General features: G+C 38.8%; 1 protein-coding gene and 1 long non-coding RNA gene across 51 annotated transcripts in view; one reads left to right on the plus strand and one right to left on the minus strand.

Annotated features, from left to right (window-relative positions):
- dock3 (dedicator of cytokinesis 3) overlaps nucleotides 1–20,084 on the plus strand; it is a 397,524-nt gene that overhangs the window by 57,620 nt on the left and 319,820 nt on the right. The gene's annotated exons all lie outside the window — the stretch shown is intronic.
- LOC141380229 (uncharacterized) lies at nucleotides 1,987–19,156 on the minus strand. Its single transcript, XR_012397901.1, has 2 exons — nucleotides 19,023–19,156; nucleotides 1,987–3,511 (listed from the first exon to the last, which is right to left on the minus strand). It is a non-coding gene; the product is annotated as an uncharacterized lncRNA (long non-coding RNA).

Consider the following 20,084-nt stretch of genomic DNA (forward strand, 5'->3'; position numbering starts at 1 on the left):
CTTTGATGCCCAACCCTACTAGAAACACAACTGATGTGATCGATTCTCTTTCAAATAGACTGAACAAAAAGGGAGGAACATGCACCTACAGTCTTGCTGCTTTCAAGAGTTCCAGAGTTGACTTATTGTAAGCAGTGCCAGTTGCTTTCGGTTTAACCATTCTTTGAAAAGATAATTTATGGGTCTATCATTAACCATGCGTGTGTGATTATCCTTTCATTATCACACAGTATGTTTTTACGTGCTTTCTTTTGCAATAATATGGTTTAATTATCTTTTTTTTTTTACTATAACATTGCTTTAATGGGAGAATAACTCCCCATTTATGTGTAGTTAACTGGTGATCTGGGACCTTTAGCGAGGAAAGATGACTGTGCATATGTTTTGTTAAATAAAAAGTATAGTATTCAGCTATATTTTGCTTGTTTTTTCACACATTTAAAATTTTTGGCCAAGAAATAATTAACTGTTTATTTGTGGTGTGGTCAGAGATAAATTGGGTAAATCCTTCCATTTTGGTCTCTGAAAATTATGAAAACTAATTGTAATAGATGAAACCCTGACCCATTTGCTTATGATGATTATTGAGCAAGCTCATATATGACACACAAAAAGTGAAATGAATGAGGAGACATGTAGAGATAACACAAACTCTAAATCAAATAATTTTAGCATGTCAAAGTCATATTTATGTGTGTATAAAATAGGCTACATTTTCCCAACAATAAAATTGTGGCTAGTGAAAATGGCGAATGTCTAGTAATGTTGGAAAACTACTAGCCACAGTGTCTGGTGGTCAAAAAAGTTAATGTTAAGCCCTGATCTTTATTAAACATAGGTTAAATGCGTTTCAGTTCAAACCGTTCAAATTTCTCGTTTAATTAATACTATTTACTAAAAGTTAAAGGAAACATTTGAACATTTTACAATGTGTTCATCATATTATGGGGTAGTTTGTTAATAATAAACGTTTATGTCTATTTTGTTTTTCGTTTCTTTTTAAATTGAATAGTGGCACGATTTTGGATTGTCTCGTCGATTGTTTTGTAGACCTACCTTGGCTACTGTGTATATAACATAATGATATTGTGCAGTCCTATATTGTGACGAAGCCCCTGACAATATTCTAGATTATGAAATGGCTTTGATTGCGTGTGTGGCTGTGCACTTTTTCTGCACTCACATTTGCATGTCACGACCACGTCCGCTCAATGTACGCTATAAATACAGCATCAAGACACACATTTGTTATTATCCACAGCAAGTCATCTGTCCTGATGTATTCATTTATTCAGTGCTACAGACATCAAATTTAATACCTGAAAGTTTCAAAAGTTTTTAGATGATTTAACCAATGTATAAAAATATATTTTAGAATTACTTAAAACTATTATAAAAGAGGGACTACGCTTAAGGAAAGTGAAAGTGATAACCTCTTTTTAGCAATGTATGATATTTTTTTCTGGGTGGAATGTTAAAGCATATTAAGCTGCTCAATTCAACTGGACTTAATATTATTCATAACCTTTTCGCTCGGTTGCACTGGTGCTCCCAACTTTAAAAAGTTAGGAGCAATAGCCAAAATTTAGTCGTACCCACCAATTATAAGCACCGTTACTGCAAGTTTTAATGCTATATTAACATATTTACTGCATTTGAAATCAAAACTAATCTAACAAACAAACAAAACGACATCTGCATGCACCCACTGGCCCTGCACGCACTGCTTGACATGAATGAAACTTCGTTAACAATAATAACTTTGCTGTTCTCATGGGTGCTGTGTAATATTGCACAGATAATACTGACTGAGATAATAGCTGATTATTTGCATACTTTATCTTAATAGCAATACTATTTTTTCATGAGCTGCAATATTAGTTTTTCATTCATTTTCTTGTCGGCTTAGTCCCTTTATTAATCTGAGGTCACCACAGCGGAATGAACCGCCAACTTATCCAGCAACAAACCGCCAACTTATCCAGCAAGTTTTTACGCGGTGGATGCTGCCAGCCGCAACCCATCTCTGGGAAACATCCACACATACAAACACACATTCATACACTACGGACAATTTAGCCTACCCAATTCACCTGTACCGCATGTCTTTGGACTGTGGGGGAAACCGGAGTACCCGGAGGAAACCCACGCGAATGCAGGGAGAACATGCAAACTCCACACAGAAACACCAACTGAGCCGAGAATCCAACCAGCGACCCAGCGACCTTCTTGCTGTGAGGCGAACGTGCTACCCACTGCGCCACTGCGTCGCCCCCAATATTAGTTTTATCTTAATGAATGCGAGCCCTTTAGCGATGGTGTACGTGGTGTTACATTTTACATTTAGCTGCCACCTGCACAGCTGACAGCATCCTGACGATTAAATGAAGGATTTAACAGAACCTCTCGCGCTTAAAATGTGTAGATTTGGCGAACGCTTTAACCTGCAAACTCCGTCACACCGGCTTTATGATGAATGCTTTAGTCAATTTCATAGCAGATTTTAAACACTGGAAGTCTTTTATCCACTCTTTTAAAAGAGTAAACGATGGATGAACATTCACCACATGATCACTAATCAGATGTCATTATTTGAAACTTAAATGTTTTCTAAAACTAAAGCTGTCAGTGTTGTTTTCATTCTTTCATCTTCAGTTCTTTACATGTTCGCGGTTGTAGCTCTTCCTGTCATCTAAAGAAAGGCATCGACTTAGTTATTGACAGCTGATATTAACCAATCCGTTCGCATTCAGTTCTAGAGCAGTGGGCCAATCAGAAGAGCTTGAAGGCGTGGCAAGCGTTGCACGCTTTGTTTACTGCGGCAAGTTGACATGACAACTGTTTTAAACTAGCCCTGCGTTTGGCGTCTCAGGTGCTAAGATGGGTTCTGCGTGAATTCCTCCTAAATCTGCGTGTGTGGTGAACATTTTGCCGTGAGAACGGGTCGCACGGCACCAATTTTATGCAGTCGCACAAATGTTCCCAAATATATATTTTGAGGTTGCATAGATAAAATTTTGGGCGCACATGCGAGCAAAACGATCGAAATTTCGAGCCCTATTCTTACAGTTTAAACTGTTTACTGACTAATAGTTATCACGTTGGAAAAAAGAGTTGACTAATTCACGAGGAAAATTATATTCTGTGGACACAAGAGAACTAACTGAGTTAGTGGCACCATCTAGTGGCGGTGTGTGGATCTGTCCCGACATCATATCACTATGTTGTACCTGAAATGGCAGAACAAACACCGTGGAAAGACCTTCTGTGAAGAAGGGGCATCACCAGGGATGAAGTGATGCCACCTGGGCATCAGACAGCAGGAACGTGGCTGTCCTGGCCGCTACAGATAAGTGCCACTGACCTCATTAACTGCATCCCTGGCAGCACGGGAGCTGCTGAGATCAGGCTGACAGATTGCGAGCGGTCTGTCCTCCGACCATGCCACGGAGCACAGCTCTTCATTCACGGCTGATTGGAAAAGGCAGCATTGAGCCAAAACTCCCTCAAACTGAAAGAGAGAGAGAAAGAGTGTGATAAAGAAAAAAGTGCAAGGGCCTAACTGACGTGTTGGGAAAGCTGCTTTCAGATAGACCGGGACCTTGGCTCGTTTGATTCTCCGTATGCCCATAAGACTTCTTTCAAGAACACTGCTCTGTTTCTTTTATCTCTTCTTAGTAGGCTCAATAAAACAGCACCACTCAGTTCCCATGATTAATTTTCATAACTCGGAGTGAAAGCAGTAACTTCTGACCTCAAACGTTGTTTCTGCAACTCTTTCTAAATGACTTATGAAAAGCATGTTCTGCTCGTTTCAGCCCAATTTATTGCAGAATTAAGTTCTTGACTTACTGTGCGCACAAGCGTTCAAGATAAAGGCTTTTCTGGCAGTAGGTGTGCAAAGGTGTGTGAACTTGCTTCTGGGTTGCCACTGCCCCGTAGAGTTTAGCTCTGACCATATAGCCCTTTCACACATACAGACCTTTCCGGAAAGGTTTTATGTGTGAATAGGTCCTTTTTGAAAACACCGGTAAATTCGTTCTGGCTATTTTCCGGAAAGAGAAGTTGTAACATTACCGGCAATTTGCCGGAATGCTCCGCTGTGTAAATGCAGAAGGAAGATTGCCGTAATAAGCGCGTGCACGTCTAGAACGTGCTGACGTGAAACGTCTGCTTTAGAAAATCACAACAGTCAGACGCATTTACGTCCGCACGGTTTGTGAGAATAAAAGCCTTTGAATATTTTTCCAGACACATTTAGCTGCTAGAAGTTAGTCAGATCACGTTTATATGTTCTTCTTAATGCCAACTGTGTAAATAATCATCGATGAAATGCTTATGATAAGCCGTTGTTTGTTTACCTTCAGGCTTTGCGTGTGCCTGTGAAACAGCCTGTGAGCGCCTGCACACGCACATATTATGAACATCTCGACATGCGAAAGTGATCCTGCGAAAGTTGTTCACAATATTGATCATCCACAGAGTTTGTAATTTAGTCAAATGTTTACAAATACAAGCGCAGCCGTTTAAAGCTCATTTGTGGTGAATGATGTCAGAATTTACCGGTATTTTGGGATGGATGTGTGAATGCTCTTTCCGTAACGTCCTCGCCTGTGTGAACAGCGCTTTTTTGAATATACCGGTAAAGTCGTTCTGGAAATTTTCCAGATATTTACCGGTATCACTGTGTGAAAGGGGCTATAGCAATTCAAGGTGCAAAACTGGCCCACATCTTAGATTGAATTATGTACTGACGACACTCTAAGCAATTTAAAAGCGATAACCTATGGTCAAATGGTCAACCAGATGACTTTTAAAGGGTTTCAGCGATGGTTCCCCCAAAAATGAAAATACTGACATGTACTCTACCTTCACTTGTTCCAAACCTGTTGGAGATTTCGGTTACTGTATGTGTATGGAGCCAGATCAGTCTCAAAAATAATACATTTACAAAATGAAAATATAAACACATGCGGGCGAGGCGGTGGCGCAGTAGGTAGTGCTGTCGCCTCACAGCAAGAAGGTTTCTGGGTCGCTGGTTCGAACCTCAGCTCAGTTGTTGTTTCTGTGTGGAGTTTGCATGTTCTCCCTGCCTTTGCGTGAGTTTCCTCCGGGTGCTCCGGTTTCCCCCACAGTTCAAAGACATGCGGTACAGGTGAATTGGGTAGGCTAAATTGTCCGTAGTGTATGAGTGCGTGTGTGGATGTTTCCCAGAGATGGGTTGCGGCTGGAAGGACATCCGCTGCTAAAAAACTTGCAGGATAAGTTGGCGGTTCATTCCGCTGTGGCGACCCCGGATTAATAAAGGGACTAAGCTGACAAGAAAATGAATGAATGAATGAATAAACACATGCACAACTGACGTTTATAAAATCCAATTTGTACATTTCTAAACACATAATTCAAGAATTCACAAAAACAATCTGCAATATGTTTACCAAATGAATTGGATTTGTGTTTTTATGAATCGTGTTTTGAATTTACGCATTTAATTTCTTTAATTATAGTCGTGTTTTGAACTTACAGTTTGGATGCTGTAAATGTAATTGTGTTGTGGATGTATGAATTCTACATTTTATTTTGTAATTGTATTATCTTTGAGACTGATCTTGCTGCATATATGTGGAACACAAATGAAGATATTTTGATGAAAGCTAAATAACCTGTAATCATTGACTCCATGATTTTTTGTGTTTCCTGCTGTGAAAGTCAGTGGTTACATGTTTTTAGCTTTCTTTAAAAAATCTTAGTTTGTGTAGAAGCTAATCAATGTTGGAAACCACTTGCGGGTGAGTAAATAGTGGGTCAGTTTTATTTTTTTTGGGTGAACTACTCTCTTAAACATAGAAAGTCTTCAGACTTCCAGCGAGGTGTTTTGGAGCAAATATCTGCAGGATGTTATTAGACAAGCCCTGTAATAGCAGGAGCAGATTTCGCTTCTTAAGGGGTGTCCATTCCTGCTTCTGTCCTGCAGTTTAGCTCGATTCCTAATTAAACACACTTAAACATGCTAATCAAGGTTTTCAGACTCGGAAGAAACTAAAACAGCATGATTAATCGAAATGAAATCGAGATCACAATTCAGCAAAAGCTGCAATTCTCAGGCACAGAGGTCGTCATGGAAACACAGCTCTGTGATCAATAGTAAATCTCCTTTGAAGGCCAGAGGGCGCTCTAAAGCTGCTAATACGCCACAAAGAGATACAGTCGGGAAATCAAACAAAGCAGAGGATTTTATGCTTTCATTGATTCAGCATGACTAATCAACATAAATGCGGACTCATCTCACGGAAGGGTTCATTTCAAAAACTCCACTGAGGGGAGTTTGGAGCACAAATATTGGATTAGATGTGGTATTTTCACATGCTTTAATCTCAGCAGCAACACGAGGCCAGGCTCACTGAGAAGTGAAGCAAACAGCTGTCAAACCGCAGGACGATTCGCTATGATTTTCAAGATCTGAGTAGTAAACGCTGCTCCATCTGAAAGTAACTGCTGGAGAATTACAGCTGATCACAGAGCTGTTTCAGCTGACAAATTAAGCTCACCTTTGATTAATCTTGCAGCCCTAGTAGAAACTTCCAGGCAGATGTCTTCAAGCTAAACTCTGCAGGACACTGAGCCTCCAGGACCAATTTTGGGCACCACTGTTCTAGCGAGATACATTTTTTTCTTCTTCTGGGATGTCCAGTCATGCTCCTGGAAGGCTAGTTTACTCCTGACCTACAGTTTACATCTAGTAATCTGAAGACCTTCAGTAGCTGCTTTAATTTGGGTTGTAGGTAAACTCTCAGGATTATCCTGTAGAGTTTCGGAAACTATTCCACTGATCCTTGGTTAGAAACATTAGTGTGATCAAGTTTTATCTCTATTTCAAGAGTTCACACTTAGCTCATTATTGATTATAAAATGTGTCTGGCATGCTGTCCCGGGAGAGAGCCCTGAGCTCATAAGATCCTTGAGCCTGGTGCTCTCTCCTGTTTGCAAGGTGAGAGGGGAGATTGAGGTCAGGTAGACCTCCAAAACTCCCCTGCTTGTGAACTTGCTGTGATATAGCTGTCAAGGAATGGGGTGAATGGAGAGGAGGCGAGGAGCCAAATGCGGGAAATGAAGGATTTATTTAAAAAAACAAAACAAAAACTCAAATCTCTAGGGCAGTGGTTCTCAACCGTTTTTCATCAAGTACCACCTCAGAAAAATATTGTCTCTCCAAGTACCACCAAAATGAGCAGTATTGAAATACAGTAGCGCAGTAGGGCCCAGTAAAGAAGCTACAACTCTGCACATTTAAAAAACGTGGCAGATTATATCAGAAATATAGGTTATATGTCATATATGACATATTATATACATAATTTTAGATTAATTTTGAAATGTGTGTAGCATGTACATGACATATTTCATTCCTCCGCGTACCACTAGAAGGAAGCCTGCATACCACTAGTGGTACACGTACCACAGTTTGAGAACCTCTGCTCTAGGGATTGCTGACGTGAAACTGATGTTTCGACACAGTGTCGAGATCCCGAAGCGCAAGTGTTTCGAAACACTGCACCGAAGCATGATCCGAAGCACCCAAGTCACGTGACTAAAGTGTTTCGAAACCCCTAGTCACGTGACTAAAGCGATTCAAAGCATCGATCAGCTTAGAAACGTTTCGAAACCTGGCGAATCCTCATTTGACTGCCAAGGTCAACAAACAATCTCTGTCTCATATGGCTTAGAGGACTGTGAATATGCTTATTGATTTTATGCTTTGCATGATGTTTTGGGTGCGAATCCCGACTTGTACAAATACTCTGAAATCATGGTTTTATGTATTTTAATCATGTTTCTGTTTTGTGTAGCCTAAATAGGATACAGCTGCAGTTACGCCATCAATTTAGCATTATTTTTGTAACACTGTAAAACAATAATAAATATTTTTACACATTTATGGGTTTAGGGTTTGGGTAGACATTAATAAAATACAATAAATGGGAAATGTAATGAATAATATAAATAATTCTTGATAACTTCAGGCCACCGTTTTTGATCTAGCAACACCCCTGTTTTAAGACAAAAACAAGACATATTTATTCACAAATTGTTCATTCGGATATCACACCAATGTTGAAACAAAACGATACAAGAGCAAAGCATTACCAATTGGTATTAAAGCATTTCAAAACAGCTGCTACAGCCTGGCATCGTAACCTTCTTACCCCGCATGGAAGTCTGACACGTTTACCACTGTACTATGTAACTTGAAGGATCCAACAAACAAAGTTGGGTTTAATGCCTCAATTTGTTCAACTGTTCTTTGCTGAAGCTGTTTCAGTGCAATACATAAAAAATGACCACTAGATGTCACTGTAGAGTGGGGTTTCGAAACGTTTCGAAGCTTCGACACATTTGCTTCGACTGTTTCAGTGTTTCACGAAGCCTCGCTTTGCCCACCACTACAAATCTCTCCATGTGGGGTAAAACATGGAATTATATTACACACTCAGCTAGACTTAACTTGATTTGGTTCTTGGCATAACACACTACATTAAACAACTGTTGTAGACCAGACATCAACAGACCTCATACAACCGCAAGAGAAAGCAGATAATCAACAACGGACCAGCACAGAACACTAGGAGAATAAATAGGAAAGAAAAACCAATAAACAGACAGGCAGACAGGTGAAAATAATAATTACAAACAGGATAACAAGGTGGGTGGGACAAGACGCTAGACAAAAGTACAAGATGGTACATGGTACAAGAACAAAACTCAACCATGTGCTTGGATACAAACAGGACTAGAGCACGCAGCCAATGAGAGAGCAAATTGACTGCATGCTCACATAAAACAAAATACTAAAGCACGTGGTTTCATGTTTACATCGTAAGCTACACAACAGAACACAAGGCACGAGCATAGGTGTTTCAGGTGTTTCTAATGATGTAAAATTGTTTTGTTGTTTTGACATCAAGGTAGTACACATGCAACATACATTGTAAAAATAAGTTTAAATTTATGGTTTGTAATTAAAGCTTTCAGATGTATGAAAGTTTTCCTATATTATACTTTTGTTGTCATTTTTTTGTGGTCAAACAGGCATCAATAGCCCCTTTCACACAGTGATACCGGTAAATATCTGGAAAATTTCCGGAACGACTTTACCGGTATATTCAAAAAAGCGCTGTTCACACAGGCGAGGACGTTACGGAAATTTTCCGGAAAAGAGCATTCACACATCCATTCCAAAATACCGGTAAATTCTGACATCATTAACCAGAAATGAGCTTTAAACGGCTGCGCTTGTATTTGTAAACATTTGACTACATTACAAACTCTGTGGATGATCAATATTGTGAACAACTTTCGCAGGATCACTTTCGAATGTCGAGATGTTCATAATATGTGCGTGTGCAGGCGCTCACAGGCTGTTTCACAGGCACACGCAAAGCTTGAAGGTAAACAAACAACGGCTTATCATACGCATCTCATCGATGATTATTTACACAGTTAACATTAAGAAGAACATATTAACGTTATCTGACTAACTTCTAGCAGCTAAATGTGTCTGGAAAAATATTCAAAGGCTTTTATTCTCACAAACTGCGCGGACGTAAATGCGTCTGACTGTTGTGATTGGCTAAAGCAGACGTCTCACGTCAGCACGTTCTAGACGTGCACGCGCTTATTTTGGGAATCTTCCTTCTGCATTCACACAGCGCAGCATTCCGGCAAATTGCCGGTAATGTTACAACTTCTCTTTCCGGAAAATAGCCAGAACGAATTTACCGGTATTTTCAAAAAGGACCTGTTCACACATACAACCTTTCCAGAAAATTGCCGGCAATTTTCTGGAAAGGTCTGTATGTGTGAAAGGGGCTATTGTGTGGATGTCAAATAGACGTCAAGGATTTACCATTTAATCAATTTGCATAATTTTTTAAAGTGTTTTTGAAGCCATTTTGACATCAGCGTACCTGTTGGGTAAATTGCTGAAGCCCAGTACAACCACAGTGCTTTTACATCTGTTTATAGTTGAGTATTGTACCTTACAGCCGATTTTACCCCTAACAATAGTATGTTTTTACATTACACATCACTCCACGAGGTACAGTGTTAACACTATGCTGCACTTAAGTTGATATCTTCTTTACAAATGGCCCACATCAGATTTCTCCAGGCAGGGATTGGAACATTAGTTTTGCATTAGTCATCCCCTGCGCACAGACATTAACATACACTTTACATGCTCCTCCTTGCGCACGCTTATAAAAAATGTACTACCTTTATCAGCTCAGGAGACGGCACGTTTTAACACACTTCCAAGACACAGCGCTAACGGGTTTGCACTTTTGATTGGTGTTTCCTTTTAATGCATTTCAGAGTGATTTGACCATCATTGGTATTTGTGCATGTTTGTGACATTGATTCTGATGAGCGCTAGCTACCAATGCCCACCTCATTGTTTTAGTCATTTTCAAGGGGGGATCAACGCCCTAAAGCCAAGTAGAGATCCCGCTAATATGTCGGAACTGAACTGTGTACATTCACCAAGCTAAAATTAGAAAGAAGCCAGTCGCGTGCACATGGCAGTACAGCGCTGCATCATTTGGCCGGCTGTCCCAGTTGTGAACGCACGCATGACTGCTCTCCCATCCAAACTCACATCATTACCTCTCTGTGTGCATGTGTCTTGAGGGCTAAACCAACTGGCTTTCTGACATGCTATTCATGTAATTATTCGCTTTTATTCCGACTTGATGAAAAGGGGAATACATTTCAACCGAGAGACTAATTAACAGAGCTTCCCAGCAGCTGAGAATGAAGTGATAAAACCTGCTAATTATTTGAAAAGAACATCTCTGGCTTTAATGCCGTTCGCTAGCACCACCTTAACAGATTTTCCCCTTAATTCTCATGGCATGTTGGGAGTTACACCACAGTCATTAGATAGTAAGTGTTTTAATTGGCGTATGGTTGTTGTTGTGCAAATGGAAAGTCATATTACCGATGTACTCGTAAATCAGTGCGCTGAAGCAGAGTGTTTCATCTGAGAAGGATTCATTTGTTTGCTGTGAATAGTGCGTCAAGCGGTTGGGATGCTGTTGTAATTCGCAATTTATTTGTAGTAACCACAATTGAGTTGCCAAGAAACATTCGGCTGATGTGAAGTTGTAGGTTTGTGTAGGTGTAGATGTAAACAAGGATCAATTTATTCTAAAGACAAGATTTTGGGTAACACTTTACAATAAGGTTCATTAGGTAATGCATTTACTAACATGAACTAATCATGAACAACACTTGTACAGCATTTATTAATCATAATTGAACATTTACTAATGCATTATTAACATTGAAGTCCATGCTTGTTAACATTAGTTAATGCACCATGAGTTAACATGAACTAACAATGAACAGCTTTTCATTAACTAACGTTAACTAACATGAACAAATACAGTAGTAAATGTATTGTTCACTGTTTGTTCATGGTAGTAAATGCTATAATTAACATTAACTAATGAACCTTATTGTAAAGTGTGACCAGATTTTAAATGGAAGTCTGTAGAGGGATATAAATGACTCATAGGGTGATATAAGATTTTGGTCATGCCACCCACCCAGGGTTGCTATTTGTCTTAACATTTCATGACTTCATTCGCACGGCATTGTTGTCCAACGCGAATGTGAGAAATAATTAGTGAAATGAATACGTGGGGTCTTGTGATTGCTACTGGTGATATCATGACTCTGCGAGATGAGTGCATTCGCACTAGAGGCAAGAAAGAGGATATCAGTGTAATCACACACTAGCTTCTTTTACATACTGGCCCATCCTCCACACCGTGCCACACGACTCTACTGTGCCTCGTGATGCTACAAGACCAGGCTTTGTCCTCTGCCTTCTGCTTCACCACAAGACACAGTGATAGAGATCAAGTCACTGGGGATAGACTGTTTTTAGGGTATTTAACACCACTGATTTTATGTATAGTTGACTAGGCAAGAAATGGTCGTCCTACTGTAAGAGATAGGCAATATGGACAAAAAGTCATATCCCGGAATTTTTAGGTGGATTGACGGTATACGATATATATCCAGTATTTTCCCATAAATGGTTACTTGAGAGTTAAAGCCTTTATTAAAACTTCATTAAAAATTTGTTTAACAAAATATAATTCAAACACAGGGGTTTCTTTTCTTGTTTACTAATAAACAACTCCACAACAAAAAACAGCTGCACAAAATCTTTGATAAATAGAACACAGTACAGGTTTTTCTCCTGCTTAAAACTAAACACAGCACTGCTGTGCTGTTGTGCAAATAACAAAGTAAACAGAACCACAGAAAACATAGCTACATTGTCTGGGCAAAAAGGAACACACTTAAATAATTTCACTACAAAACATTGTGTAGGAATGAAAAGAACCACAGTAAATGTAAATATGAAACAGTATTTTGTCACAATTACAGTGTTGTAATAAGTTTTTCTGTATACCACAGTTGTGTGATTTATAAACAACAATTAAATCTGCTATATATGTTTTTTTTAGCTACACATTTACATGTATGTATTGTGCACATACGAAGATATCTAAAGATAAGTCTTTCACTCCATGTAAAAAATCCTAAACTTCCATTCAATCATTTTCTTTTCGGCTTAGTCCCTTTATTAATCTGGGGTTGCCACAGTGGAATGAACCGCCAACTTATCCAGCATGTTTTTACGCAGCGCATGCCCTTCCAGCTGCAACCCATCTCTGGGAAACATCCACACACACTCATTCACACTCATACACTACGGACAATTTAGCCTACCCAATTCACCTGTACTGCATGTCTTTGGACTGTGGGGGAAACCGGAGCTCCCGGAGGAAACCCACGCGAACGCAGGGAGAACATGCAAACTCCACACAGAAACCCCAACTGACCCAGCCGAGGCTCGAACCAGCGACCTTCTTCCTGTGAGACGACAACACTACCTACAGCGCCACTGCGTCGCGCTTGACTAAACTTGTTTTTACTAAATATTAAATAAGGAGATGAAAACTAATAGACTATAGATAAAGGAAAAGTAATGAAATTGTTTCAGAGTACTGTGATGAAATGCTGGTTAAGCATATAAATATTATAACATTATAACAGAACTCAGAGCTAAATGTGTTGTAATGTAAATGTGAAGAAGGCTCTTGCGCGCTGCGCTCTTCAAAGATGAGTGACATAAGCAGCAGGGGCGATCAGCTGATCCATGATAGACGCGGTGGAGAAAACTTTGCAAGCATGTGCCCAGTAGTATCGCTGTAAAACAGCCAAGAGGAGAGGAAAAGTCACACCAGCAGGTCAAATGGGCCACAGTGTGTGTGTGTGTGTGTGTGTGTGAGAGAGAGAGAGAAAGAGACAGAAATGGAGTACTTTCATTCTCTCAATCACAGTAAAATATTGGCTTCTGCTGTAAGAGTCAGTGAAAAACTGATCCAGCAAACACACACGGAGTGAAATTGTGCACAGTTTCTGAGTTTTGAGTAGTTGGAGTGTTGTAAATACTCGGGTTCACCTGCCTCCCGACAGAGCGCATATGAGGTAATGACGTCAGTACACAATAACCGGTTATGATTAATACTGAATCGATACCGAATTGTCCATGTCTGCATCACGGTGCACCGAAAAACAATTAATTTTGACACCCCTAGTGCCCATCATCCATAATTGATCAAATAAAACAATCATTATGAAGCATTATTAAAATGATCATTAAATTTAAAAAAACTAAATTAATGCTTCTACACATATTGGATTATAAGAATATCAAATATTTCACAATATATTTAGATTTTTGTCAATTTTTGCAGAAAATGACAATAGAAACGAAACACGATATATGCAGAAATCATATGGGCTACGATGTGTCGCGTGATAAATTAAAAAAAGTGTCAAACAAAGATGTATTGCTATGGAAACTTTAAAGCTGATGCGTTATTAATGGCGGTAACATTAAAAAACGCACACAGGGGGTCAGTGAGAGTATTTTGAACTTATATATATATATAAATGCTGTCAATCGATTAAAAAATTAACTAATTAATCGCACATTTTTAAAAAGAAATTAATCGTGATTAATCGCATTTAAAATACTGAAACTTGTAATTGTCAAATTACAAATTGTCAAATGTAAAATTAATGTAAATGCAAGACAAATACTATTTAAATTCAAAATATAATTGTTTATTAGAATTTTTGTTTAACTTGTAACACAGGTTTCTTCATGTAAACAACATACCCACAATAAACCATCAAGATCCTGGCTTGCCAGCCATATTTATTACAGAAATTAAAACACAGGCATGTTAATGGCATTTAAATTTCAAAACAATCAATGCCAATAAAGAAAACATTGATTTCCATGTTGGATTCTAAGTGGACTGCAAAAAAATTCCAAAATACAGGCATTGCATACATGGAAAATGGAAAATTATAAAACTATTGAATACAAACATTGATGCAACTAATTGTTTTATACTGAAACTTGCCTTCAAAAAGTGCTTCCTTGGTCTTATCCACATTTCTTGCATGTTGAACACACGTCCACCACAACAGGAAGTAAAAAAACCTGTAACTGCGTTAATTGCGTAAATTTTTTAAACGCGTTAATTGTTTAAAATTAATCGCGTGCGTTAACGCACTAATTTTGACAGTGCTAATTTATATATATATATATATATATATATATATATATATATATATATATATATATATATATATATATATATATATATATATATATATATATATATGCAAGAATCATTAATGTTTGTCTGAGACAACAATGTAGTTCCCTGATGCTAACGTACGAATTTGCATACAAAAACAAGATCCTTTCCAATTATGTCCTGCCTATTTTCTGCTGTCCTCTAAAATAATCTGTCGAAACCTCTCTGCACAAGTTGCCCGAAATAACCAAAATCATCGTCACAAATAGGGGACATGTGATCCCTCAAATCTGAAATACAAACCCTCTCAGACAGGTTGAGCCCTGGAGGGATGCAGCTCATGGGGATCAATATAGCTCTGAGGACGGCAGGATCAGTTTGTGCACGTTCCCTCCCCCCACAACCTTACAACAAAAGTGAAATTCAACAGCATTCAGTCCAGAAAGCTTACATGGCACATTCCAGCTCACGGTTGACATTCATTGACTTGTTCCACCACAAATGTACACAGGAATCTCTTTACATATAAAGAAAAAAAATGTTCTGCAAAATCAGAATGCCTCAAAGTCCTTTTAGTATCTTCAAGTTGCATTGTGCATGTAGCCAAACACAGATTTATCCGCACATTACATGTACACGCATTGGTGTTGCGTGTCCGTTAGCGTATGTGTGTTTTTCTCAGCTCAGCCGAAGCATATCCAGGTCAGTAAGTTTATCAGATTAACTGATTCTAGCAGGACCCTGAGGGAAGGTGCTTCCTCCTGTTAAGCTGTGTTAACTGTGTTTCCTGACTTCAGTGATCAGGAGTTGTGTGTGGTAGGACTCTACTGTAGTGGAGCAGCTTTAGGAACACCTGTCAAGCGAAATAAGTTTTATTCCGCCTATAAGTGTTGCCAGTAATTAAAACAGTGTCCTTCAGTTTAGGGTGACAAATCCAGAATAAAATATTTGAATAGAAATAGTCTGTCTTATTCTTCAAGGGCTAGCTGCTTACGTACATATTTAAAAAGTGAAGCTTCCGGAATGTATTTTTTTATTGAGTTTGGGTTTGTTTTGTTAGGTTTGTTATATATGAAATATGAATAATAAAAAAAATAAAAATCCCAAACGTTTTTTTGACATTATATTTGTGTGTGTAAGACAGTGGTCACCAGTGGACAGTGGTCTCCTGCAGATTTTAGCTCCAACCCTAATCAAACACACCTGAACAAGCTAATCAAGGTCTTACTAGGTATACTTGATACATCCAGGCAGTTGTGTTGAAGCAAGTTGGAGCTAAATCCTGCAGGGACACCGGCCCTCCAGGACCGAGATTGGTGACCCCTGGTGTAAGATGTATATGTTACCGTCTGGTCGGCGCTTCAGAGCACCAAGCACAAAAACTGCCAGGCACAGGAAAAGTTTCTTTCCTCAGGCCATCTACCTCATGAACATTTAAAATATCCCCCAACTGTGCAATAAATATCTGCAATACTTTCTCATACGCTCTTGTACAAATCACCTTATATACATTGCAGTACTTTCTACATTCGCATTTGTACACAGCACTGTATTACATGTATATTTATACAAAATCTGTACATACAATTCAACATCTAGATTTCTTGACTAACTGCATCTCTGTTTAATGTTTATCATCTTTTTTTATATTTATTTTGTATTGTCACTTGTCACTTTATGTGCACTGGAAGCTTAAAACAAATTCCTTGTGTGTGTGAAGCATGCTTGGCAATAAAACTGATTCTGATATTGATTATGTATATACAAAAACACACATGCATGCATATTTTTATTTAGATACTTTATTAGGTGCATCTTACAAGTACCAGGTTGGACCTCTTTTGCCATCAGAACTGCCTTAATCCTTGGTGGCATAGATTCAACAAGCTACTGGAAATATTTATCAGAGATTTTGCTTCATATTGACATGATAGCATCACGCAGTTGCTGCAGATTTGTCGGCTGCACATCCATGATGCCGATCTCCCGTTCCAACACATCCCAAAGCTGCTCTATTGGATTGAGCTCTGGTGACTGTGGAGGCCATTTGAGTACAGTGAACTCATTGTCATGTTCAAGAAACCAGTCTGAGATGATTGGCGCTTAATGATATGGCGCGTTATCCTGCTGGAAGTAACCATCAGACGATGGGTACACTGTGGTCATAAAAGAATGGATGTGGTCAGCAACAATACTCAGACAGGCTGTGGTGTTGTTGCCATGATGCTCAATTGGTACTAATGGGCCCAAAGTGTGCCTAGAAAATATTCCCCACATCATTACACCACCACCACCAGCCTGAACCGCTGACACAAGGCAAGACAGATCCATGCTTTCATGTTGTTGATGCCAAATTCTGACCCGGCCATCTGAATGAGGCTGCAGAAATGGAGACTCATCAGACCAGGCAACATTATTCCAATCTTCTATTGTCCAGTTTTGGTGAGCCTGAATTTTGAGTGTGAATTTTAGCCTCAGTTTCCTGTTTTTAGCTGACAGGAGTGGCACCCGGTGTGGTCTTCTGCTGCTGTAGCCCATCTGCCTCAAGTTGGACATGTGTGTTTAACTTTTCTGCAGACCTCGGTTGTAACGAGTACTTATTTGAGGTACTGTTGCTTTTCTATCAGCTGGAACCAGTCTGGCCATTGTCGTCTGGCATCAACAAGGCATTTGCGCCAACAGAACTGCCACTCACTGGATAGTTCCTCTTTGTCTAATCATTCTCTGCAAACCCTAGAGATGTTTGTGCGTAAAAAGTCCCAGTAGATCAACAGTTTCTGAAATACTCAGACCAGCCCGTCTGGCACCATCAACCATACCACATACAAAGTCACTTAAATCCCTTTTCTTTCCCATTCTAATGCTCGCTTTGAACTGCAGCAGATCGTCTTGACCATGTCTACATGCCTAAAAGCATTGAGCTGCTGCCATGTGATTGGTTGATTAAACATTTGCGTCAACGAACAGTTGGACAGGTGTACCTAATAAAGTGGCCAGTGAGTGTATATATGTATGTGATAGAAACAAAACTATACAAAACAATTTTGTTAAATAGATATTTAAATTTATATATTATTGATGCGATTAATCAGAATAAACGTTTGCCCAGCACTAGAAAAATAAATTAAAACATGATATTTTTGATTTCAGTATAAAATGCACTGAATCACAGATCTTATGAGTGTTTTTGAAGTAAAGAGTTTCAATTTTTCGACACCAGTGCAAGGTTATTTTAAAGAGATTATTATTATATTTTTTTGCTTATATTATTTACTGTCATCATGGTAAAGATAACATAAATCAGTTATTATAAATGAGTTATTAAACTATTATGTTTAGAAATGTGTTCTAGTAATCTTCCCCCCGTTAAACAGAAATTGGGGAAAAATAAACAGAGGGGCTAAAAATTCTAACTTTAACTGTATATAAGTAATAAATTAAGGTTGTAATACGTTCAATACAAAAATCTAAGTATTTCATTATATTGTTATATCGATACGTTTAAGTATTTTATGAATAATAGCATTATTAATAGCATCCCTCAGTCACTTACCCTTACAGTAATCTATGCAATACCTTGCTGCTCGTGCCGTATATTTACTTATTACGGGTTTTAGTGTGGGGAAGTTTGTGCATTATGTTTAATGATGTGCAATAGTCTACTAGGTGCAATATTTGTACGTTTTTTTTTACTAGGTGTTAAATATTTTTAGTGCAATATCATTGTTTTTTGAATGAGTGTTGAATCACTTTATTACTTGAAATATTTATGTGCAATTGTTTTATGTGTAATATTATTGGTTTTGGTTAATATTATTTTCATTACTTGATATATGACTTAATAGTATTAGTTACCACTGATTCTTTTAAGTGTAATATCTTGTATAATAGTTTGTATATTTATGTATTGTGGCTGTTTCTTTCTATAGATTGGTTGGATTTATGTGACTTATTTCACTTATTTAATTTATTTATTCTGTCTTGTGTTTTTGTGTTTCTGTGTTTTGTGTGTTATGGCAGTCATTACGTAAGCAATTTCCTGCGGGATCAATAAAGTTTTCTAAGTCTAAGTCTAAGTCATTATTATTGTTTTATTTAAAGAAAACAATTAAGCATTTAAAACCATAGGAAACTTCTCAAAAATGAAAAAGCCCCAATCATGTATTTAAATAAAGAACTAAAGCAATGCTCGGCCCTGTTTGACTGAAGAGCTTCTATAGTTACACTAGTGCCTTTCACAAGCAGTCACGACTGGCCATTCAAACGTGCTCCGTTTATATAACACACACGCTCTCTTTCTCTCTCGTTCACTTCAACTCTGCTGCTTACCTGATAAACGGTCAGGCTGTAACGTTTGTGTTGTGTTTTACGTTCCGTCCATCAGAATTCCCCCTCGGTAATCCAGCGTAATCCTGTCTAATGCAGCTTTTGTTCTGATCCGCCATAAGACATCACTGCTCGCTGAAACCAAATGGGAAGGAAATCAATTAAAACAATCAGCGCTGACTCTCATTGGTTGACCGCTTGTTCAAGATTTCCACCAAATTACATAACTAAGCAATAATGAAAGGTAATGCTCTGAGGCTGTTTTTAATCTCCATTATGATGAACGGCACTCGTCATTAATTTTGCAGATAGATATGCAGAGAACATCGAGTGGGTTGACGCAACTGTTTCTGCACGCGGCCCATATGTGCTGTAGCCAAAAGAAAAGAAGACGAAGCATTTCATTTGTGTAATCATGCATCATTTCAGATACTCAATTAGCAAAGCTTTTGATCCCTCACAGGGAAATTTGAAGAGACGCAAGAAAATAAAGAACACAACAGCGCCCTGCAACATCTGCTTCACTACATCACCAGCGTCTATCTAGCTATTATATTAGCAGTCATTAAAAGCATTCTGTTTAAACGAATCCACTCTTCCATGCTGGCTTCTTTTCTATGGAGTTTCATTTAGTTACTAGGAGAGCTGAATTGTAGATTGATGGTCACATGACACCATGCGATGAAACCATAAGGAGATCTGGGGCGCTATCATACACCCGGTGCAGTGTGGTGCAAGGTGTGGTGCAATAGTCTTTTGGTAGTTTGAGCTTGGCGCAAGAGTCGTTTTGAGGCGTTGCGCTACGCTGTTTAAATAGCAAATGCATTAGCGCTCATTTGTGCGCCCATAGACGTTTTGGTCTAAAAAGGGAGGCGTTCTGAGGTGGACCGCTGGCGCGTTGCTATTTTTTACCCTTTTAGACCATGCGCTGAAGCGCAAGGCAGATTTCCCGTCCTTAAATTAGCAAAAACGCGTCCTGACACGCCCTGAAAGCATTTGCGCCCTGCGTTTTGCGCTTTGCGCATGGACCGTCAAAATAGAGCCCTTAAACAGAGCATCTACTGC

This window comes from Danio rerio, chromosome 22, assembly GCF_049306965.1.
Source record: "Danio rerio strain Tuebingen ecotype United States chromosome 22, GRCz12tu, whole genome shotgun sequence".
In the NCBI taxonomy this organism is placed as follows: domain Eukaryota; kingdom Metazoa; phylum Chordata; class Actinopteri; order Cypriniformes; family Danionidae; genus Danio; species Danio rerio.